Below are 25,450 nucleotides of genomic sequence, written 5' to 3' on the forward strand. Positions count from 1 at the left end.
ACGTTGGTGGGCAGCCATTTTCAGGTCTTTCCAGAGATGCTCAATTGGGTTTAAGTCAGGGCTCTGACTGGGCCATTCAAAAACAGTCACGGAGTTGTTCTGAAGCCACTCCTTCGGTATTTTAGTTGTGTGCTTAGAGTGATTGCCTTTTTTGAAGGTGAACCTTCGGCCCAGTCTGAGGTTCTGAGCACTCTGGAGAAGGTTTTCGTCCAGGATATCCCTGTACTTGGCCGCATTCATCTTTTGTTCGATTGCAACTAGTCTCCCTGTCGCTGCAGCTGAAAAACACCCCCACAGCATGATGCTGCCACCACCATGCTTCACTGTTGGGACTGTATTGGACAGGTGATGAGCAGTGCCTGGTTTTCTCCACACATGCCATTTAGAATTAAGGCCAACAATTTCTATCTTGGTCTCTTCAGACCAGAGAATCTTATTTCTCACCATCTTGGAGTACTTGAGGTGTTTTTTTAGCAAACTCCATGCGGGCTTTCATGTGTCTTGCATTGAGGAGAGGCTTCCGTCGGGCCACTCTGCCATAAAGCCCCGACTGGTGGAGGGCTGCAGTGATGGTTGACTTTCTAGAACTTTCTCCCATCTCCCGACTGCATCTCTGGAGCTCAGCCACAGTGATCTTTGGGTTCTTCTTTACCTCTCTCACCAAGGCTCTTCACCCCAAATTGCTCAGTTTGGCCGGACGGACAGCTCTAGGAAGGGTTCTGATCGTCCCAAACGTCTTCCATTTCAGAATTATGGAGGCCACTGTGCTCTTAGGAACCTTAAGTGCAGCAGAATTTTTTTTTGTAACCTTGCCCAGATCTGTGCCTTGCCACAATTCTGTCTCTGAGCTCTTCAGGCAGTTCCTTTGACCTCATGATTCTCATTTGCTCTGACATGCACTGTGAGCTGTAAGGTCTTATATAGACAGGTGTGTGGCTTTCCTAATGAAGTCCAATCAGTATAATCAAACATAGCTGGACTCCAATGGAGGTGTAGAACCATTTTAAGGATGATCAGAAGAAATGGACAGCACCCGAGTTAAATATGTGAGTGTCACAGCAAAGGGTCTGAATACTTATGGCTGTGTGATATTTCAGTTTTTGTTTTTTAATAAATCAGCAAAACTTTCAACAATTATGTTTTTTTTCTGTCAATATGGGGTGCTGGGTGTAATGAGGAAAAAAATTAACTTAAATGATTTTAACAAATGGCTGCGTTATAACAAAGAGTGAAAAATTTAAGGGGGTCTGGAAACTTTCCATACCTACTGTATATGGAAACAAATCTCTGAATTCACTTCACAAGGTCTTTAAAATGAACTCTAAAGACAAAAAAATAAAAATGAAAAAAATCATCTGGCTGCAGAATGTGATGAATATGCTCTAAATAGTCGTTGGAGTCTAACAGACAACTCAGTGTCACATGTGCCATGCTTTCTAAATAAGCTATGCGTAAGATCCTTGTCCAATCAGGAGCTGATTAGCTGAACTAAGCATTCCCCAGGCATTGTAAGTTGCTGCAATGAGCTATTCACACTTGCTTGATCCGCTAAGTGTCAAACACCAAGTTAGCAACTTGCGATTGAACTTGGATGTAATGACAATGTTCTCCCTTGAAATGTTAAGGAAGTCTACTTGAACTTGTTGCACCATCCTCTTCTGCTTTTAATTAATCAAACACACACATACGCTTGCAGACACACACACACACAAACAGACACACACACACAGAATCCTCATTTAGCTTATTGTACTTTGTCATCACGTAGACATGACCTCTGCACTTGAATAGATTTATGCTCTGGTTGATATAGGTCTGTGTGCAAGACTGAAAGTATTAAATAATTGCTTCAGCTCATGCAACTTTGAGTGCTCTTCGAATTGGTTCAAATTTAAGAACGCATTCCTGCAGGATCACACACAGCACAGCATTGTGTAAACAACGCCGGTGTTATGTATGAGCCGAACCCACGAGGTGTTTCTTTTATACAAAGACCTGCATTGGAGGACAGAAATGTGAATGAGAAAAAAAATGTGAATGTATTCTCTTCCATGTTCGGCTAATGTGCGTTTTTACCCAATTTCAGGCATGGGTGCCTCTGTACGACCCATGCATTCCATTTAAACGTTCCACCAGAAATAACATTTATCCAATTTGTTTAATGTCATTCTGTTCCCATCACATTCTCATCGCATGCACACTGACAGAAGTGCAAGTCGTTAGAATAGAGGGGAAATAAAACCAGACTTGAAAGAAATATGTCCAACTATAGTCCAGTTAATCCACTTTCGTGAGCACATTTGCAAGATATTGAAGCACATAATACCTTGATTAGATAGAACATCTTGTAAGTTCTACTTTTAAGGAACCGTTTTGCCTTTAATATTCTCAATGTGCCGTTTATGCTGATGAAACAACCATACCACGCTCTCATGCTTTGGTCATTCAAGTAGCAACACCAACCTTCCCCATTATGTTTCTTTCTCTGCAACGCTTACACTATGCCACAAACTAGAGGTGAAATGTCCACAGTAAGTAACCACCTTGCCTCATTGTTTGGGAATTGACTATTTCAGTCTCCCTGCATGCCATCCTTTTGTTGTAGACTTATTGTATAGCGACAGTTTTGTTCAGGCTGGGCATTCTACAGTCCACTCCAAATCAACCAATGAGTGCAAAAATTCAAAGCTGCTGCCTCAAACGTACAGTGAGGCTGAATGAAAGGAGGAAAATAGCAGTATTGGTATTAGCAGTTCTCAGGCTTATCTAGCAGAACACAGCGCTCTTTTTGTTTTTACAACTAACTACAGCTGCTTAGAAAACAGTGAAAGCAGTGTATTGCTGTGCAGGCAACAGAATTGTTTTACTTTAGGGAACATTGTTAAACATTAAGCAATTTCTTGATGCTGTCAGGATTTCAAAATAAAAAATTTCCATTGAGAATAATTATATTTCTAATAATTTTGTACAGAGTCCAATCTGTCGCCATCATAAAACCAATAGTAACAGTACAGGGAATGTTTTGCAACATTTAATGTTAATTACTGTCATAGAAAAGTTGACCAGTGAACTTGTACTCCAGCAGTGTCAAACTCAAGGCGCGGGGCCCAGATGTGGCCCGCCACATAATTTAATGTGACCTGTGAATCAACTTCCATGATTCTTGCTAAACTCTGTATCAAAATGTCAAATTATCATGTGTAATAAATGACGTTTAGATATTGCAAGCATTTTTGGTTACTATACGACTCTTTACAGTAACTTGAACAATAGTTGAACAAACTATTATCACCAGTTATCCATCAAGTTGTTGTGTATATGTAATACTATGATGAGGCAGTTAAACATATTTACAGTTTCAAAGTCATAACGGGGCACGGTGGGCGACTGGTTAGAGCGTCTTTCTCACAGTTCTGAGGACCAGGGTTCAATCCCCGGCCCCGCTCGAGTGGAGTTTGCATGTTCTCCCCGTGCCTGGGTGGGTTTTCTCCGGGCACTCCGGTTTCCTCCCACATCGCAAAGACATGAATGGTAGGTTAATTGAAGACTCTAAATTGCCCGTAGGTGTGAATGTGAGTGTGAATGATTGTTTGTTTATGTGTGCCCTGCGATTGGCTGGCAACCAGTTCAGGGTGTGCCCCGCCTCCTGCTCGATGATAGCTGGGATAGGCTCCAGCACTCCCTAGTGAGGATAAGCGGCTCAGAAAATGGATGGATGGATGGTAGTCATAACGGCCCTCTGAGGGAAACCGTAACGACAACATGGCCTGCGGCAAAAATTTGTTTGACAGACCTGTTCATCAATGTGTTCATGCTTGGAAACTGTCAGAGTCTTTACTGCTTTGAATGAGAGTCTGCTTACCTAATGGAAACTTCTGGTGCATATTAATTTTCTCCTATCGGTGCTTGTTGAGGTCCTCATTTTAAAATGTCACAAAAGGCCAGACTGAAGACTGAAATGAGGTCTATTGAGGTCTCGTCTTATGAAAGTTTGACGTCCAAAATAGCAGAACATTTAAGGCCTATTTTCCCTGGAAATTTTCATCAGACTTCATGTCAAGTCTGGAAGCCCTTTATCATCATCATTCTGTGACGTCAACAAAGTAAACTGCATTTCCTGTCTTTTTACTCACAAAAACAAAACCTTATTTAACATAACCATATTTTCTCATGTTTTTTCCTGTTACTTAATGTACAATTTCGGTAAAAGAACCTTGTTTGTGGTATGCAGCAATCGCAAATTAGTGATCATTTGCCAGTTTTGACCTACAGAATAATATTTGGCAAAACGGACTGAAAAGTGACTGTGAATGAAAAGAGAGCGAAAAACAGTTAAATATCTCAAAGGCCAACAGACATGTTTGAGAGCAGAGCAGCTACACATCAGCCTTTGCTTATGTACTGAAAAGAGGGGGGGACTTACTGTAATAGCCACTGTTCCATCTCCTGACTCCCGGAGGTCAGTGAAAAAATTAGCAATGCATTAATCAAGGGGGGTACACTGCAAAAAAGAGCATAACTATCTGTGGGAACCACTGTGCCAACAAAACAAGCAATCTGAGTGAATAACTCCTACTTATATCAGTTTTGTTCGAATAAAAACTCTGCTATAATTGAGATGTGCAACATAAACCGCTTGTGTCTTGGCACGCAGCTCCTCATCATAGCTCCTCTAACTAGCACAATGAATACATACAGAATTTAAGTCAATCAACTGAATCATGTGATACAAAACCTAAACCAACTAAACTAGAGAATATGACAAAGTTCATCGATACTAGAGTTTGATCTGCCTGTGGCAGTGGCTCTGAAGAAGGTCGGGACACATCAATAATGTCACATCACTGAGCGAGCACTTTAGCTTACATCTGTAATTTACTGTAATATGGGTTATTACAAATACTGTCTTAAAAATAATAAGTGGTTACACAGTCATTGGAAAACGTACATCGATTGAGGATGTATTAAGATGTGTATCGGTAATCAAAGCAAATCCTATTCCTCTGACTCGTGTTGGAATCATGAGGTGGTATCAGGCTACCTCATGATTCCAACACAAGTCTATATTCCCACCCTACAAATATGAACAATGTCAGACTCTTCTCAGAGATTTAAAAAAAAAAAAAAAACATTAACACAAAGCAGCTCAAAAATCCTTTAACCATTGAATGAACGGCCTTCATAAAAGGTGGCAGTTGATAAACTGTGCAAGGACAGAACAGTTGTCTTAATCCTTTCGCTGGAAACTGAAGTAGAATTTATTTGAACTACATGATCACGTATTGGGTTCTTGACCAGAACACAAATGGAGACCATGGCTGTTATACCATCTTTAAAAACAAACAGATTACATTTCCAAATGTGAAATAATGACTAATCCAGCGATTTGATTTTTATTGCTATGTAAATTGTATTATTGACATTTAATTATTTCCTGAGTAATTAAAGTATTTGTAAGGAACAAATAAATCATTTATGCCCTTTATGAAGGTGATGGCATAGAACAAAGGTGATGATGGCTACAGATGGAACTACTGCAACATTGTATATAAGGTTAATGAATTTGAAACTGACTCTGGAACTTACAGTGGTGCCTTGAGATACGAGTATCACGACTTACGAATCTTTTGTGATACGAGCCTTTTCTGCTTTGACTTGCGAGTGAAAATTTTAGATGCGAGTCCTGTATGGTGGTAGTTAACTCAACTCACTTTACAACAGGCAGCAGTTTAGCAGGTAGTGAAATATTCTTCAAAAAAGAGGCTAGAAACTATTTATTGCCACTCCCAGTTGAAGTTTACTGTCAAACTAAATATAAACCAAAGACAATTGCACATGCATTTAAACCAACTACATAGCTTTGCTTTAAATAAGTCCGTTAAGCTTCATGCTAACAAACAATGTAAAATGCCATGGAAGGGCTAACGAATAGCATTGATATTGCTGTGTTGTAACCCTTTAAGCAACGGATATTAAATCACATTGGAGCAGCACATTTACATATACATATACAGATAATATAACAATTCTCAAAAGCATATGTTCTTTATCCTCTGCATAGAACAACTAATATGACTGCTGCTTACTGAGGAGTTTGGACCGGCTCCTGCATCTCCATGCATAGCTGTGTATCTATATTAAACTGCCCCCAGGAGGTCATTGCTATTTTTCTGATTAAAATCTCATCACAAAGACATTCTTTTATTTGGAAGTTGGAACGGATTAATGGCCTTTCCATTCATTTCAATGGGGAAAGCTGATTTGAAAGTGAGTGAGTGTTTTGAGTTACGAGCGTGGTCACAGAACAAATTAAGACACCACTGTATGATGTTTTCTATTACAGTATCTCCTTTGGGAATTCTTGTTTTGTATAATAACAAATTAGAGGTTGACCAGTCACCCATATTTGTATTAACATAATTCAAAAGTGTTAGTAGCTCAGCCTAAGCACATGACTTTAGTGATATTCACTGATGATTAAACATCTAAGCACTTACTACAAACTGTGATCCAGGATGAAAAGAAAATGCACACACAAAAACTAACTACATAAGTTTGACATGCTTAAGCAAGTAATTAGCGTGTAGTTTTTCATTACATGTTTAAAAGTAATGATAATCTAAGATGCTCCTGTCACGCTGTCAGCTGAAAAGAGGAAGAAAATGACGCCAGTCAACAATGCATGGAACATCAATGAGTCCAGCCACCACTGCCGATTTAAGTGAAATCGACTTCTACTCATTTCCCAAATTAACCGTATCTGACTGACCCACTGCTGCAGGGGCAACAGGAAGAGTGGCATTAATTTCCACACACACAGGCAACATACACACACACACACACACACTCACTCCATTTCCCCATTTCTCTGTGGGGAATCAATGATGTCTGCTTAATTATTGGGTGAATTTAATCAGCAACAGCAGTAGTTACTGCCGTGTGACCTAGTAGCTGTCAGGATGTCATTCGCCTTCCTTTGTTAGTGCGCTTATGCCACCATCAAAATCAAGAGAACTATTTAATTGTTCATAGGTATGGGGAGGAAACAGGAAAAGTGCAGAGAAGTGCATATTAATTGTCAGAAAGTTTCTCAATGTGGTCAAAAAACATAGCGGTTAGATGCATGTCACTAAAAATGTAATAATCATGTCAGGTTTGGTTATCTGGCCTGCATTTTCAATCAAGATGTCACTTCTTTGTGTACCACTGGTATTGTTAGATAACGATGCGTATGTATCAGCCATGGTATTGCCAATTGAGCTAAACGCATTGATCATGGACAAACTGCAGGCAGCAATTCACACAGCCGCACAGTAAATGGTGTTTCCTCAGATAACAGTCGCCTCTTCATGGCACATTTCATTCAGAAAGCGCGCAACTTATTCCACTGTGGCACAGATAGAAGGTTGGCTAGGGATCCAATGGTGGATGTGAGTCATTATTTCAAAAAGCGAGGGTGAAAAAAGGACAAGGAATGGGATTATGAATAGAACCTTAGAACAACCCTATGGGAGCCACTGATGGATATGTTCAACAATAATATATATATTTTCCACCAACGACACAGAATAATGAATAGGTTGACATTTTCTCTTCCGAAGCCTGGATGAAAAGGTCACTGCCACACTCATGTCTAGGTGTTGAAGAAGATGGAAACTAGCCATCTTGACAAAGACAGTCTCTATATTAAAAGAGAAAGTAAAGAAGAGACTGTTCACCCCGTGGACTTTAAGAATGTCTTCACAAGAATTCACTGTGTACCGCAAAGCAACACTAAAAGCATCAGAAATCTGACAAAAGTGTCATGATCAAGGTATTGGCAGTCGACTTGATCCTAGTAATGCATCATCCAGCTTTCCAAACAATCATGTGGATGCATGCAAAGCAGCTTGAAAATGTCTTCTCATTTCAAAAGAAGAAGTGTTATGAGGGAACATTCTTAGATCTTAATATCTAAAATGTTGCTTTTGTACCTTCCAACAGTTTTGCCAATAAAAGGTCTATTGTGAAATTGTGAAACAGTAACACTGCGTTTGTCAAGACAATAGCTGGAGCTATAGAACAGATATGTATGGGTGGTAGCCTCTATAGTTTATCTTTTCTTACACAAAAAAGTACATTATATATGTGCTTGTTACATATTTCTTTTGTTACCGTTTGTTCAAGAAAGCGATTGAAAATCCTGCAATGTAGTGAAAAATCGTGATATAAAATTTGATATGTATGATTTAAACATTTATGATAGCGCGAGACCACAAAAAGTGAATTGCGATATGGCGAGGGACAACTGTATTTATTTATCTCCTAAGTTAGAGGCACGCCCCATCCACAAATGGTATCAGTCTATTTGGGATACAAAACGACCATTGTTAAGATGCATTGAAGAGAGGCCTCTGCCTGCCAATAATATTTGTTTGGGTCGAAATCACACTTTTAACAATCGTTTTAACAATGGTGGTAGAGACATCTGAAGGCCAACAGTGGGTGTGTTGTTTGTTAATTTCTTAGAGGCCGGTTGCGACTGATTCAATGCCCTGAGAATGCTCTAACAATAGTACTTAGTAGTTGAAGCCGAACAGACAACTCAATGCCACGTGTTGTACTTTCTGAGTACAGTCAAATTTGGCAAAATACTAACATTGTTTGGGTGTAACCACCCAAGTTAATATTCCATTCGGTTGTAACAATGTTAGAGGCACCTTAGGGCCAAAACTTGCTGTGTTGTTTGTTATTTGTTAGGGGCTAAATTATTGATTCTCTTTGGAAAGGATGAAAGGACAGCAATATACGTGGGAGATTGGTGGTGTATAAACCCTCCTCCTCAGTTTAGAGATTCTCAACCTTAACAAATACAGGCGCTCTCACTGCTCTTTCAAATCATCTGTCTTCACTGTCCAGTATATTTTCTTTTTGTCCTCAAAAGAATGCAGTTTCTCTTTGAGGTGCAGGTAGACACCAGAGTCTTGACCTCAGCAGTTAGCCCGTCTGTGTTGTGACATGCGCCTGCTCAGTGGTTGCTTGGTTTCCTCAATGTGTATATACATATATCAGTGCATTCCTCAACAGCATACACTAGATTGTTTTTCTAGGTATTGGGTGTCCCGTCTTTGGGGTGTACCAGCCTTTGTCTCAGGGTGTTGCCAGGTTTGAAGCGTACTGCAATGTTGTGTGTGTCTTCTGAGTTTTCAGGGCCTCTTATCAGGTGCCAATGCTCATTGCCTTTTGGCCTGTGGCCTCATGGTAACATTATCAGCTCTGTGTTGTGTGGTTCTGATAATGCCTACTTTGTGTTCCAGTGGGCGATGTGAGTCAAAAAGTAAGTCAGACTCAGGCGAAAGCTTTCCTATCTAGCCTACGCGCATACAGTATACTGATGAAGCCTGCTCAGGTGAGAGGTGAAATGTCTTCTAAGACAACCAGAACAGTTCAGTTGCGATCAATTCATTGCCCTGAGAATGAAATGACCAGGATGAATAAGAATGTTCACAGGTACATTATATCACCGATACTGTGGAAAACAACACCGTTAAGATTGATGTGGAAACCAAGCAAATCAAGTTAAACGTCATCCTAAAAGCAAAATTAAGTGTGTACGTGGCCTCTTTAAAGCCACGTAATTAATTCCAATATTTATGATACACTTATTGAATAACACCAACAACATACTGTCAAAATAATACTTTACCTTTTTACGACACCGAAATTGATACAAAGTTACAGACCAGTACATTAAAATATTCCCTACACGTGCTCATCAAAATGTTTACTTACAAAATGCAATTCTGGGTTAAGAAGAGTCATGCAATGCATCCAATGTGAAGTTAGTCAATTTCAAGGTCATCTAGGGTATGAACAAAGTTGACCCCACTGAGGGTGAGTGTGTTGACTAATGATGACAGGACAGGGGTGACGTGTGGCACGAGGGAATGAATTAAGGTCAGATTGTTTCGCCGTGCCAAACAGCAATAATAGCTCAAATGTCGCATCCATTAAGAATGTCATTAAGTTCAGTGGTGCCAATTATTAGGTATATCTTGCAAACCAGCCAGCAACAGCTCTGTTTTGCATATTAAGTGAAAAAGCTCATCAGAAAAGGTATTTTCTAGAAAAGTATGCAAATGAGAAAATTGGAGCAGTTATAATTGCTGCATGTGTGCTCAGAGTCAAATATGGTCACCATGTGTGAGCGATAGAAATGTCAAGTTAATGACGCCATTGGTGGTAATTGGACGACAGATGGAGGTACCACGTAAGCAAATGTGTATCAAGGTGCTAGTTTGATTGGTCTGTGGACCCCTGGTCCGATTTAGAAGTGTTACCTCAAAAGTCTAATGTGCAACGCTTCAACAGTATTAAAGAGGTCGTTTCTAATATGTGGCCAAACTGAAAAAAAAACGAAAAAAACTTGCTTTGGCCATTCTATTGTGAACACAGTCAATTATCTTTTGTTGAACAACTGTTTTAACAGGATAGAATTGTAAAATGTGAAGGTTTTTCATAGCAATCAAAATTGATTTACTGTACACCAAATAAAGATGTCTTGACGTATACAGTTTGACTTACAACTGATTTTTCCATTTCTGTCCTTTCCTATAAGAAAAAAATTGATCTCATACAATATGAAAAATAATGTCGACGAGTGTACTGTGTTCAGCCCGTGAGGTTCCACTGTATTGATTGGCCTTTGCTGAGAGTGAAAAGTGATGGAGTTATTTCCGGGTGCTGAAAATCAGACTAACAATTTTGGTCAAACACTTTCCAAATTATTTCTGCTTTCAAATATGATCGTGACCAAGCTTGAGGACAACAATACAGAAGTCAGAGCAATATAATCTAAGTACTATACTATAATAAGAAAGTATGAATAGGTCAACTGTAAATGTAAAATACTACATCTGAATTACTCTGCAACTGTACTACACTAGCAAAGAAAAGGCCTTTGGGAGGTACACGCTTGTATCCACTCAGCACGCACACACGCGCACACACACAAACATACACACACACACACACACACACACTAACTTGACAGTTTATTAGCCTTCTGAGAAGTTTTTTGGTTGACAGTTTGAGAGATTAATTAGGTGAGGAGGAGACAGGCTGCAGTAAAGCTTTTCATTTGAAAGTAAATATGGACTCCTTTTTGAGGGATTAAGTCAAATTTTAACCATTTACTTATTCTATAAGAGCAAAAAAAAATAAGGTTATAGCCCTTTTATCAAAAACCAACAGTAAACCTATTGTCTACGGAAATGTGTGTTTTTTGGGCATGTTTTGCAGGATATTTTTCTTGTGTGAAGACTGACTTATCTTCTTATAAAGGTGACATAAAGGGAGAACGTTTGGATAAGAATCAAAACGATGTGGCGAGGGCAGGTTGGACTGAAAAGCCTCACATAATCCCTAGCCAGTCAGGTATCAAACAGCGTCCCCAGCACACCGCAGTGCAGTTATTGTATAAACAGAACTAAAGCATATTTACCCGCCAGCTAAAGGCGTCTCTTGGGGGTCATGTGTTTGTGTATGTGAACATCCTTCACAGGTGACCTGGAGGGGGTTTCACCACCTGAACTTTCTGCTCTCTACTTCACAGTAGGAAAGGAAAAAGCACAGAATCAGAGGTCATTTGAAACACTGCATCATTGGATGTACACAAACACACACACGCACATTTCAACTACAAGCACACAGTAGCACCAGGGGATTTATGCTTGCAGAGTAAATATCTCGAAAAAGCACACATCTGAAGGAACTGTTGAAAGATAGGGAAGACCTTTACAGACTATTTCTCAGCCAAGTTGCCCAGGTGGAAGAGGAAAATAGAAAGCAGGATGAGGGAGGACATTAACTGTTGAGGGATGTGCGGAGAGTCAGTGGAAGAACGTGAGCAGGGTGAAGGCAACAACAGAAATGTTATGCAGCACTTAAAGCGAAAGAACTCCAGTTTGGATTCAAGCGACTTGCCTTAATGAGAGCCATTAACGCAGCTTGCCCAGATTCCCTAAACGCTGGGGAGGACTGGAAGATGGCGGCTAAAAATAAAACACCTCAAGCAAATCCCAGATTCATGAGGCAGGCGCTTGTATTAAAAAAAAAAAAAAGAAGAAAAGGAAAAAAGGATATGGCACACGCTGGCATCAGAAGGCGATGCAACAGTACATCCTGGTGGATCCTGGAAAGTGGAAATAACGTAACTAGAGTGGTGCCTTGACTTGCAGGTTTAATTCGTTCAGAGATCAACCTCATAATGCAAAACACTCAAATCGCAAATCATACTTCCCCCTTGAAATGAATGGCTATGCCATTAGTTTGCTCCAGCCTCCACACACAAAAAAAACACCAACAAAATATGTGGCAGTGTTTTGGTTTTTTTAAATAAGAACTAGTAATAGCACTGTAGTGTAATTTACTGTATGAAAACATACAGTAATATCATAATTAAATAGAATGTAAAAAAATAAACATTTTGTGTATCATGATTACATGCATTAATTCAATGATCAATGTGTGTCTGGTGTGCATGCCCTGGCCACCAGGGGCCAGAATGATACATGGACATTTTTGGACTACAAGTAGATTTGATGATGAAACACAGAAGAATTTGCCACCTACGCTGGAGTAATATTGGTCATTTCTTACAGAAGATAAAGAATACATTCCTATGAGTATTGTTATATGCTATGTCTGCATATGTTGCTACTTTAAGCACATCAATGCTAGTTTCGTTAGCCCCTCTTTTGCATTTTTCATTGTGTGTTAGCATTAAGCTAGCAGATGTTTGAGACACAAAGTTATGTGGTTTAGTTTCACAATGTGTAATTGTCTTTTGTTTCTTCAACTGGGTATGACAATAAACAGATGGAAGCAAGCACTTGGCATCTTTTTGGGAAGAATTGTTCACGATCAGCCAAACTGCTCCTTGTTGTGAAGTTCTCTGGCACCCTCTAGTGCTCTTAAAAAAACATCTTTTCTCACAACTAAAGACCAAAAAAAATCATTGGGCTACGTGTAAGTCGAGGTACCACTGAATTTCACACAAGGAATGAGCATGAGGAATTAACTAAATTATATTTGATTGGTATAAGTGTACCAATGTATTGTCGCTGAACCTTGACGCTAAAACAGGTTGCTGTGAAAGCTGAATCCAGACAGAGTTTCGGTGCAAAATTTCGTGGTGGACCAATTTGAAGTTGAAAATCGTTCTGTGACTGAGCTTTTCACTCATTTTAGCTGTACCTCAAATTGTGAGTGAGCTGCAGGATGCTGGGCAGATGTTGTGGCGTTCTGTGCTGTCATCTAGTGGCAGTGTATCTGAAGGGCGCTCCAACCTCAGATTTTGGCTCATGACACAAAGCAAAAAAAAAAAAAAAACGATCAACAGCTCATAACTTGGAAAACCCATAAAGTGGTGCCACTGTACTCTGCTATATTAAGTTACCTTGATCAACCATGGAGCAAATTATTAAATTAACACATTTATTATGAGGTTTTTGTAAATATTTCGGTGGGAATCTCTTTTTGAAAGCTCTGAGGTTTTGTTACCATGCCATAGAGAGGAATAATTTTGTTGGGAGAAGATGGGCTGTACTGGAGATCTGCGTGGATGTACTGTATAGTTCAATTTCCCATAGCCGAAGTCATGTTGACTTCTTTAGACAGCAAATTAGTTGACACTTAATCAACCGACCGCTTTCATCCACTTCTTCAAAACATGAAAAACATCAGTCCCACACAATGGACTTAATTCCTAGTATTTATCATTATTATGCCCATCTCAACTTTGCTATCTTCTGCTAGGGTGTTTTCTTCTGCTAGACTGCTTTCACATGAGTATCAGTACGACAGAATTACTTTATTTTGTCACAGGTGGCTTTTGTATTTGAAAGTGAAGAGGTTCAAGCACGAGCCTCTGGCTTTGCTGTTCCACGTTGCCACTCTGCTGTATTTTTTCTTTCCTTTAAACAAAGAGGTTTATTTGTTCGGCTAATTTTTGGAATATACTCTTGGAATATAGATTTGTGGAGAAACATGATCTCATTGCCATTTTAAGCCATCTTAAATCTAAATCCTAAATAAATGAACATACTGCATGATAGTTTATTGGTATTGTGTAGATCTTGTTTCAAAGAAAACATAACTGGACTAAGAAGGTAATTCATATGTTACGAGCTGAATTAAAGACTGCATTTGATTTATCTGCCCAGAGTACCATGGAATGAGTGAAATAAGAGTTTTAGATCACGTCCACAATATCGTCCAACATGGGCCATTTCCCTCATAGGTCCAGAAGGGAGAGAAATTCTTAACTGTCAAACTCTGCTTTCCTCCACATATTTCTTTTTTTCAAACGGGTAGCTCACATTTTAAGATCCTCTAAGGCTTTTCTCGCTTCACTCAATGTCCGCGCACAGTGTTGCCAAGCTTCAAACAACAGCCCACACTGCTCTCCCGCTTCTGTGGTACAATCGTGATTTACAGTCTACATTTGTCAAATTTACAGCCATTCAACCAAATAAGACAATCCCTGCCCCGTGCATACTGCAAAGCCGCTGTTCCTTTCAGTTCTTTTGTCATCATGTTAATTGGTTTTCTTTCTTTATTATTTTAGTATATAAAAGAGAAGCGCACACACATACCCGTACGGTACTGTGTGAGACCCGAAGCACGTGCTGTGATATGACGAGCATCATCGGTACATTCATCCTTGCTCCGCTAATAAAGTGCTGTGTGGTCAAGAGATCAACTGCCAAGAGCTCCGTAGTTTTGGGTATGGCTGGCTATAAAACAGCATAGGGGGGGGGGGAAACAATCCCACAAATAGTGGTACGCACCATTAAATCGACATATAGCATACAACAGCAAAACAAAAACGAGTGAATATTGAATGTATTTCCACAGGGAGCCCACTGTCATACGGACACCTTTCAGATTTCAAAATCTTATTTCTGTAGTCTCCTGTACCCAAGCAATCACTTAAAGCGATTTAATTAAAGTTTGCATCATGCAATTGTGCTGGCTTTCATGTTAAACAATATAAATTATGTGGGCAAAAGTATTTAGACAGCAGGCCATTACAGCTAACATGAAGTAAAACTAGAAGGAAATCAGACAGGTGATAACTGCCTGTTCATGTGTGTGTATATAATTATTACTGCGGTCAAATAAATACAAAAAGGAATGATGGAAATATAGCAAGTCCTGAAATGAATACTTCAGACAAAGTTGGGTGTGCAGGGCAGTACACTTAGTTATGACACAAAGGCCAAAGTGCTGTATCACTCTCGTGTGCCGGGAGAGACTATCAGGAGTGTAGCCAGGAAATTATCCAAGTTCACTGAATTGGTGTGAAAATCCTCAATTATGTATTACAAATGAATGCCTATATCGTTGTACATCTTTCTATGACAGTGATGTAATAGTGAAAGGCAGAACAAAGAAATGCACTTCCATTAGATAGCAGGTGTTGCCATTTACAGAACAGAAAAAGTCACGGCTTCCTGCAAATATATCAGCTTTGTCTTCAATTAAACAAGCCCATATTTCACACTGAGTAAGACAATTAGTGAGTACATTGATCATCATTATTTCAGTATTTTTGTTTAGTGTTTTGAGTGTTCTTATATAAAATGGGTGACTTGGCTCAATAAAGGTTGGGAAACACTGATATACACCACAGTGGAAAAGAGTTGATAGTTCTATCTTAGGTAGGTGAAGCAGCGACACTATTTTTGAAATAAGCAATGAGGGTAAACTGTGATTTTAGAGTTTGAGGCTTTCTGCCTTCTTAGCATGGCTTCTTCTGTATAAATCTTAATGGTATGTGATGGACGATGCAGACACTAATGGAAAGCCAGCCAAATTTAACGGTTAAGGAAAGGGAAGGAAAAGCAACAATTTTCCTGGAATTATGTAAATTATTAATTAACACCCAAGACCACAGCAGTCTGGTTCAGTTCTCCACCGGCTGGCAAATTGATGTGAATGAGTTGGAAGCAGTGAAAGAACTGTCGTTAATCCACAAGTAGCAGCGGTGTGTGCAAAGGTTAACAAATGCCACCTGTGTCATCTCCATTTTATGGCAATAGTTTATATTTGTGATGTAAGCACTCTGCTGAGGCTCTCACAGACCAATTTCCATTTATTAAAAAAAAAAAAAAAAAAAATGCCCAGCAACAAACAGCTAACCCTCGAGCTCTGTGGGGCGAGATTGTTTCTTTCCAGCCATTTTAAATTAAATAAAAACAGTGGAACCTCTGAAGTAGAACATGATCCATTCCGGAACACTGGTTGCCTTCCGGTTTGTCAAGTGTATATTAAAACTCAAAATCAAAGCTCCAGGCATCCATGGACAATCCGAAACTGTAGCGATCCATCACGGTTCGAGGACAAGACTCAATACAGTAGTACTGAAAACAATAATTGTGTACGCAACTGTGGTGAATCATAATGGACATGAACATATGAATGTTCATTACTGTGTTTGACTGAGAGGTTCTTCACATTTCGAGTAAACACAACAGACTTTGCAGTGCACATTCCCTCTACATCAACTTTGAGTCGCTTTAGCTGTATTGTATTGAACTGTCGCTGTTGTTATTGCCAGTGATGTCACGTCAAATTTCTGGAAATATACAAAGTGTCCCAGGAAGTCACTTTTACACTTCCATTGGCCATGTTAGTTTTGTTTTTGTTTTTTCATCTGGCCAGATCTTAGGCCATCAGCATTTGACAGTTCAAGCTTTGCAGTTTGTTTAAGCGTATCGTTCTTTTTTAGGGATGTCCCGATCCAACTTCTTCACTTCCGACTCGATACAGATGTTAAAGCCTTGAATTTGGCCGGTACCGATATCGCCCCAATCCAATTTCAGCAATAATCATACATAATTTACTTTTTTTATTGTATGGACTGTTAGAAAAGGCTTGATCATGTGGCATTAACTGAAACACAGAACAATAATCAGCAAAAGTAGGCATGAGAAAAACTGACCTATTTATAATTAACCAATGGATTACATAAAGTAACAGCTGTGCACGTCTTGATCTCCGTGAGGCAGAGTGATGCACACAATGAGCCACACACTTGTAGTAACAAAGAAAGTCACGATCGAATATTGTCATTATAACTCGTTTTTCAGAGTTTGAAGAATATATGCCAGAGAGTACTGTTATATTGCCTTTGTGTATGTGTTAATACCAATATTTGTGTACCAATATTCATTATTTTAACCAATATAAGTGCCGCGTGTTCGATGCTCATTTTCGTTAGCTCGTCAATTGTGTTTTTCATTCATTGTGTGTTACCTTTTTGTGAACAAAAACAAAGAAACTGTCTAAGTCTGTGATGTATTTGAACATTCAGTAGGTGTAATTATTTTATGTCTATTCAAGTGAACTTCAACTGGAGTGTCAATACACAACTTTAAGCACGCAACATTCACTCTTACTCCTTGTTACTTTGTTATACCTTAGCATCATGTTGTTGTGATCACATGGGCTTTGCACACCGTCCGGGCGCTGCTAGAAAGAAGTGCTAGAGCGGAGCATGGAAGGGACTGCTTGAATAACAGTGGTAAAATCTGAGATTTTAGATCCAGTCCGATCCGATCCTTGTTTTTATGCTGACATCGGACCGATTTCCGATCTCAAAGATCGGATTGGGACACCCCTAATTCTCTTACCCATGGCTTGCCAATTAACATTGGAGCAGCACTCCAAAATTGCCACGTGCCAAGAAGTTCTTCTGTGCCGTCTCCTCCAACACGTAGTAAAATATCCGCAATCTATGGCAAGCTTCTCGAAACAGGATTTGTTCTTCACAAATCACGAAGCGGAAGGCCTGCTACTACCATCACTAATGAAAGCACCAAACTCCTAGAGCAGTGGTTGAAGAAAAGCCAGCACTGGAACTAAGAATCAACAAAAAGCTTGATTCAGTGGATGTGGTGACTTTTGGGAGACCCTGTATTGGCCCATTTTGCTCTCAATGCACATTTTATGATTTCTATCTAGAGATAGTTAAGCAGGCAACACACATACCGATAATCAGGCCGAATTTCAACAACCCCCGCCCCTCTTTCCAGTAAAAGTCAGCAAAGACTCATTTATCAGATCTCTAAAAGATGATCCTGAGGAATGATCCGTGGTGCGGGGTATGTTAATAGTGATTTTTTTTCGGAAAATGGTCGGGGTTGTCAATAGTAAGCCTGCTCAATATTTCCAATCGCAAATCTTTGTGTGTGGCCAACACAGAATTCTGTGGATAGCCAATTGGGAAGCGGCCTGAAGCTTGCGCTGCGGTCGGACTCCACAAAGACAGGATCAACTGGTTGTGTTATGTTTGTAAACGTGTCTTAGCAGTCATTCACCACAATAAAAATGTGTTTGCAACCGCGATGTAGTTGCAAGATGAGCTAACAGTTTGCCTAGTTTCTTCTATTTTGTCTTTTACTATACACTTTCTTCTTTGCTGTATTTTCGGATAGTCTGGAGGCACCGTGAAACCATGCTGCCTCTCACAGGTCAGTTTTGGTACTATGACAGATATTTATTTTGAGGGAAGAGACTCAGACTTGTCGGTGGAGATAAGTGTGAGGTGTGCTGTGTTGATCATCTCGAGTACACCCCGACCGATTTTCAGGCAACAAGCATAGGGTCTCTCACATTTTAAAAATCAGCTAAGCTGTTAAGAACCACTACGTGTGTACCCCACTTTAGACTTGTAGGGCTTTAAGAGTGAAATGATAGAGAGATTCTAACATATGTAGTACTCAATTCATCTCAGCTTGATGATGCCATTCGGGAGGGGGGAAATAAAACTCTGCAAGACAGAATGATGCATCCGAACAAATAGGCCAAATAGGTATGAAAAGAATAGTGACAAATTCAGTTGTGGGTATTCTTTACAAAAGAGAGTGAACTGGTGTTTTTTGTTGTTTTGCGTGTGTGTGTGTGTGTGTGTGTAGCTGAACTTTATCATTTCCACAGCTAGTTCAATTTTCCCATCACTCTGTTTCCCTTTTCACATCCGCACCACTTCCAGCCACATCCCTATGTCTGCCCCCCTGCTGTGACCACGGACAATGTGTTTCTTTTGGCTTTGACAAATTAGAGCACCTCGATAGATGGCAATAACCTTCACAGGACAGTGCGGATGGGAACGAGAGGGAGGTGGCGACTGGACAGTTTTTGGCGGAGGGAGGGGAGACTGGAAAGAGAACGGGATACCCGTTCAGATTGATGGCGAGACATATCGGGGACAGCAGGCGTTTACAAATTGGACAGAGACGTGCGATACTCATTCAGCGATTAGCGGGAGAAACGGCGCGCACGTAAACTGACACAGAAAGTGTTTTTCCTAATGAGTTTGAACATTTGTAACTCTGCAGGAGAGGTGCTTCATCCGACTTCTCTTGCTAAGCATTTCATCATATAGCAACTAGAAAAAGGTGCTGATGGTGATGCATAAATTGTTAATCTACGACAAAAACACCACTTTTCAGTTAATGAACTGACATGTCAGCTGTTAATGAATATATTTTGGTTTTGTTTTGTTTCAAATGAGAAATGTAGGTGAGTTTTGTTTCATATTTTGGCCTTGGCTTCCCCCTGAAGAAAGGGTTGATAACATAACCATGCAGTCTTGTTATATGTTGCGCTTGCCATATCCCACACTGGGGAATAACATTTAGGGTAGCTTCATTTTGACAGCTTTAATTGCATTGTGTCACTTTAAAATATTTGTGATATTTCATTATTTGCTTTCCTCACTTCGTTAAAAGTACGCAAAGATGGAAAGAATTCCCACAAGTTGAGTATGTTTGTGATTTTGGACAACTCTGCTCACCAGCTACAATAATATGTACACCTTCACACCTTCTTTCACAAGAGTTGTATCAAAAAATATATGATTTGTAAAGACAGTAACACTTAGTTCTCATTGATATGGTCCATGAGGTATTAATTTAAAGATATACTGTATATGCCATTGTGGCTGCAGTTTGCATGCATGATCCTGCATCCGTACTGAGCGTGCGACATTTAAATTTTTGGTTTACTTAAAAACCTTACAAGAGAAGGTTGAAATATTAGGAAAAACCTTTCAGTATTAATGTATTCTAATCTAACGTTTTACAACACAGCAATAAACATGCATACACACACATGAACACATGAAACAGAAAAAAAATCATAATTGTTTTTTTCCGGCTCTCAAAGTGTCCTGACAACGTGAAAATGGTAATCAACTGAAACAATGGCAAATTCTAAATACCTATGCAACCCCTGAGAGCATTGCCAAGCAATTCTAAAACCAAGTAAAACCCAACAGCAGCTGCTATGAAATAAACCCCAAACACAATGAACCCACAAATACTCATCCATCCATCCACCAATTGTCCGAACCGCTTTTCCTCATAAAAATAGTCGCTGTATCATGAGTTTAGTGTGATCGTGCCTGCTACCTGATTTCTTTCATAAGCTTTTTTCATGAAAATGTGTAATAAGATAAGTGACTACAGTTCAGCAACTTAAACATCATCCAGAAAGCTGTCGTTCCTCCTCCGTTGCTTCCTCGCATCGCTTACAAGGCAACACATATAAACAGACATAAGGGACAAAGCAACTTCAGACAACTTCACTCACCCGTCACTTGCCGATAGCTTCCGAATTCAGGCGGCCGTCTACCTGTCCTCGCTCTCTTTCAAACCGTGGCTGGTTCACACAAGTCCGGGACCGCTTGCTATTTTATATGGAGCTGTGTTCGTCGAGGTCTCAGCCGCCTCTGGTGGTTGTGGTGTTGGTCCTCGCTGGTTGCACTGGGCTCAGATGTGCCCTCTCATCTCATCCGCTCAGCTGCAGTGGAGAACGTGAGGACGAGCAGAGCAACCTGCTCCACTTGCTCTCTCACTGGGAAGCTGAAACGCCCCCCAACTGTTCCCTCTCTCTCTTCCTCTCTCGCTCCCTCTCTCTCAGCCTGTCAGATGCTCACTCCGACTTAACTCTTCACTCTGTCACTCCCTCCCGCCGAGGCCGACTGATGGATGCCAACTCACCATCTTATTTTATCACGTTCTTCATTGTATTCTCAGCTAGTTTCTCCATCTCTCTTCATTGATGTGCGCACTGGTGTCACACAGAGTGCAGCCTCTAGTGGCAGCCTTCTTTCTCCAAACTGCTCAGCGTTTAAAATTTGCCTCAGGAGTGATGGTGTTCCGCCCCAGGACTTGGCTCTGCACCAACACCTGCAGAAAAGAACCAAATAGAAATAGAAAAAGAAAAAATGTTTTTAAAAATTAAACTTATTTTCGTCTTATATCATAGTCATCGCACTCAATAAACTTGTACTTCCCAACCTTTCTTGAGCCACGTAGTTTGCATTATGTCACAAAAAGTCTGCATATAGAGTGGTGCCTTGATTTAAGAGAGTAATTTGATCCGTGACCACGCTCGTAACTCAAAGCACTTGTAGCTTTCCCCGTTGAAATGAATGCGAATGCCATTAATCTTTTCCAGGCCTCCATAAATCACCAACAACAAATAAAATATGGAATTTTATGGAATGAATTTGGCTCATGATAAGCACTGCATGAATACAAAAATTTGCATTGATTGACAATAGATCAAAGTCAGCTCTTAAACTTTACTTTAATACAAACCACCCAAATGTTTAATGAATATATAATTTTAATTAATTGAGCATATGTTATTGCCTAAATCCTAAGCTTGAGACACGAAATTGTTCAATTACAATATTTCAGTTTGCAACTAAATAAAAGACCAAAACCAATCATATTGATTTGCTTCAGGATACAATGTTTGGAATTGAAAATCAATTTTAGTTAATTGGGCTTCAATTAAGCACTGTTGACACCGAATGTTTCGATAACTTTAACATGAACAGCATTAATTAACACACAGACAGGAAAAGAAAATAGCACAACATTGAAAATATTTCACGATTAAACGTTACCTATCGCGGCGACCCTGATGAGGAAAAACAGTACTACGAATGAACGGTGGATGGACACTACTTAGGTGTGGTGGAGACTTTATAGTAATTATGAAAGATAATTTAATGTAGAAACTTATCATTGATCTCACGAGCAGGTGGATTCAAGTCAATTAAACCAACGTAACCCGGAAGTAACATTAGAGTCAGTGCGTAAGATGATGCTGCCCCTAGCGGCTACATCGGGAATTACAACAACACCGAGGCACCTGCAATTAAAACTGTTTGATTTCCAATTTATGTGTGAGTAACCATTGCTATTGAATACATAAAATTTCTCTCGTGCATAGTAGTTACAATATTCTTATAATTAAGATATTATATTATAATAATTTAGATGGATGGCTTCATGGATGGGTGGCTGGATGATAGATAGATACTTGTTTGTAAGATCACTACTACATATTGCATGAAGATCAGCTCCCGTTTTCTAGCAATGTCAGACATGCATTAAGTTAGAAAGCCGACATTTTCCATGGAAGTTGATATTAAAGCTCAGCGTGACAGCACTCCGCATTATGTGGTCAGGAACTGCTGAAAGTAAAAATAATAAATAAAAACAGTGTGACAAATATCTAGTGACAAGGATACTCTATAAATGTCTCGTCTCACCCCAAACTGAACCCAACATCTTTTATGATAGGCTATACAAACACAAAGTGGACGATAACACTCGAATCCCTGCATTTTAGTGTCATTTGAAGATTTAATGGCTGCAATCATCTTGAATCAAGTACTTATGATTTCATAGTGATTGTATTTAGTCCTTAATATGAATACCAATACAGCAATTTCAAAAGTTTGAATCATAATAATAATCCCCATGATCCAAATCCAAAAATGCCCTTGGCATACAGCGGAGAGGTGAGATCATGCTCAACCCTCAGTGAGTCACACTCCACAACTTCTGCATCCAATGATCGCCACAAGATGAGGAGTCATAGTCCATTCGCATCATCTAAGGAAAAGAGAAAAGACAGCTGGCTTTCCTGCAAACACGATAGATAATAAACTCTAATGTGTGGGCAGACCACTGAGGAACTGGCCTAGATAGATAGAGATGCAGGGGATTGCCATTAAACGGATTTAGACAGGGAACCTAATGCTAGCGGTCACAGCTGAGGAACAGGCTCCAACAAGAATAATCACTGAGAGCTAGAAAGAAGTTAAAGGGGGACATTTTATGGAAACTTGACTTTTTAATGGCTTGTATGTGTACAAATAAGACGGGTATCTGGAGCACTTGCACACCCATCAAGTGTGAAATTAAACAACCAAGTCAATCTTTTGAGGATCTTCCCATTTCTCAAAATGTGTTTGTGAATGAAACCTTCTGCACTTCCGCCCCACTGTTACGTAACAGTTTTTAATTTATTGGTTTATTTGTTAGGGCCCATGTACAAGAAACAGTACACAAGAGATTCTCTGTCCCAGATTATAGCTTTGTAGCTAATTTCCATCTACTGTCCCTGTGGCAGGGAAGAAACAAAATAAATAAAAGATTAGAGAAGGTAAACGGTATCTGGCATCACAAATCATATTTCCCCATTGAAATGATTCGTAATGCCATTAATCTGTTACAGCCCGCATAAAACACCAACAAAAAAATCGTAACTCTACACTATTACACTTTATAAAAACATACAATAATAACATAATTAAATACAACGTAAAGAATTAAAAAGTTTGCACATCATGATTTAATGCGTTCAATGCCCAGCTCCTTGGCCACCAGGGGGGCAGTGTAACACATGCATACATACAGTATATATACACAAAGAAGGAAGTCCCAACATCTCAGTAAACTGCAGTAATAGTATTCAAAAATACACCCACTTGAGTTACACTGCTCACAGCTATATACTAAAATAAGTGTAGTCTATTACTTACATAGTTGTGCGTATATAACCACATAAATTGCATTTCACCCGCATGCAGTGTATCCTCGCAAAGTGCGCATATATGTACTCACATAAAGCGCATTAGTCAGTATACTCGGATTACATTACTCACTCCTATATTCATCAACCCTGACATGAAGTGCATTAGTCAGTAGTCACATAATATATGCAAATACACCCACATGAATCTCATTACTCTCTCACATCAAACTCCATCCATCCATCCATTTTCTGAGCCGCTTCTCCTCACTAGGGTCGCGGGCGTGCTGGAGCCAGTCCCAGCCATCATCGGGCAGGAGGCGGAGTACACCCTGAACTGGTCGCCAGCCAATCGCAGGGCACATACAAACAAACAACCATTCTCACTCACATTCAAACCTACGGGCAATTTAGAGTTGTCAATCAACCCACCATGCATGTTTTGGGGATGTGGGAGGAAACCGGAGTGCCCGGAAAAAACCCACGCAGGCACGGGGAGAACATGCAAACTCCACACAGGCGGAGTGTGGAGTTTGCACGTTCTCCCCGTGCCTGTGCCTGCGTGGGTTTTCTCCGGGCACTCCGGTTTCCTCCCACATCCCAAAAACATGCCTGAATTGGAGAGTCTAAAATTGCCCGTAGGTGTGACTGTGAGTGCGAATGGTTGTTTGTTTGTATGTTCCCTGCAATTGGCTGGCAACCAGTTCAGGGTGTACCCCGCCTCCTGCCCGATGACAGCTCCAGCACGCCCGCGACCCTAGTGAGGAGAAGCGGCTCAGAAAATGGATGGCTGGATGAATAAAGTATCTGTCTTTCTATCTTTCTATTTATATTTATTTCTGTTTGCCCGTCGGTCCGTGTGTCTAGCAATCTACAGTGTACTGAAAAGTATACAGTAGTTTTAAGTCAGTGTTGACAGGCTTGGTTTCTTAAGATACATTTTTTCGTTTCTTTGGAGAATGTTCTGTAATTTATGATTTAATGGGGATTCCCGGGTAGATAGGGTGGGTGAAGATCCAGAGACACTTTCAAGCAGTAGTCATAGTCCGGCCACTGGTCTACACTGTCCCAAACACTGTCATGCAGAGGCAATATCTTGCAGAAAGACCCACATCCCCAATAAATGTGACATCCCTGCACAATTGGGGTGGAAAATGACAGAGGGCCCCCACCAGAAACGGCATGATTTCAATGACACAAGAAAGAGGGTGTGTAAGGTTCACTATAGTTTTTGTCCCTGTGGTATTTTTGTCAAAAGCATGTCACAGATATGTTAGCAAGACACTTGGGAACTGTTTTAAATTGTGAGGAGAAAATTCATAATATGTCCCCTTAAGGTAACTTTAATTTGTTTACGTGTACAACAGATTCATAACATTATTCTGAACTGCAAGCTATAAAGACTCATTGCACACTTTATGTTTTGTTTACCTCTCGAAACAAGCAGTCATGGGGAAACTAATGCATTTTCAATATCCCATAATGTGCCATCATTCATTGCGGCGTTGCCCATTATGGTGAAGTGGAGCATTTCATGAAAATTTGATCCTTAGCAATGATTTCA

General features: G+C 39.9%; 1 protein-coding gene across 7 annotated transcripts in view; it reads right to left on the bottom strand.

The window, feature by feature from the left end:
* Nucleotides 1-22,139, bottom strand: part of tnr (tenascin R (restrictin, janusin)) — a 178,180-nt gene extending 156,041 nt beyond the window's left edge. For 5 of the 7 annotated variants that reach the window (XM_061797968.1, XM_061797973.1, XM_061797974.1 and 2 more), the window contains exons 1-2: nucleotides 21,968-22,138; nucleotides 20,641-21,239 (exon numbers count right to left, since the gene is read on the bottom strand). The gene's annotated coding sequence lies outside the window, so the exon portion shown is untranslated. Of the gene's footprint in view, nucleotides 1-20,640; nucleotides 21,240-21,967 lie in introns of all 7 variants that reach the window. The other 2 variants (XM_061797969.1, XM_061797970.1) reach the window with 1 other exon arrangement.
* Nucleotides 22,140-25,450: the final 3,311 nt, after the last annotated feature.

The sequence above is a fragment of the Phyllopteryx taeniolatus genome, chromosome 14 (assembly GCF_024500385.1).
Source record: "Phyllopteryx taeniolatus isolate TA_2022b chromosome 14, UOR_Ptae_1.2, whole genome shotgun sequence".
NCBI lineage: Eukaryota > Metazoa > Chordata > Actinopteri > Syngnathiformes > Syngnathidae > Phyllopteryx > Phyllopteryx taeniolatus.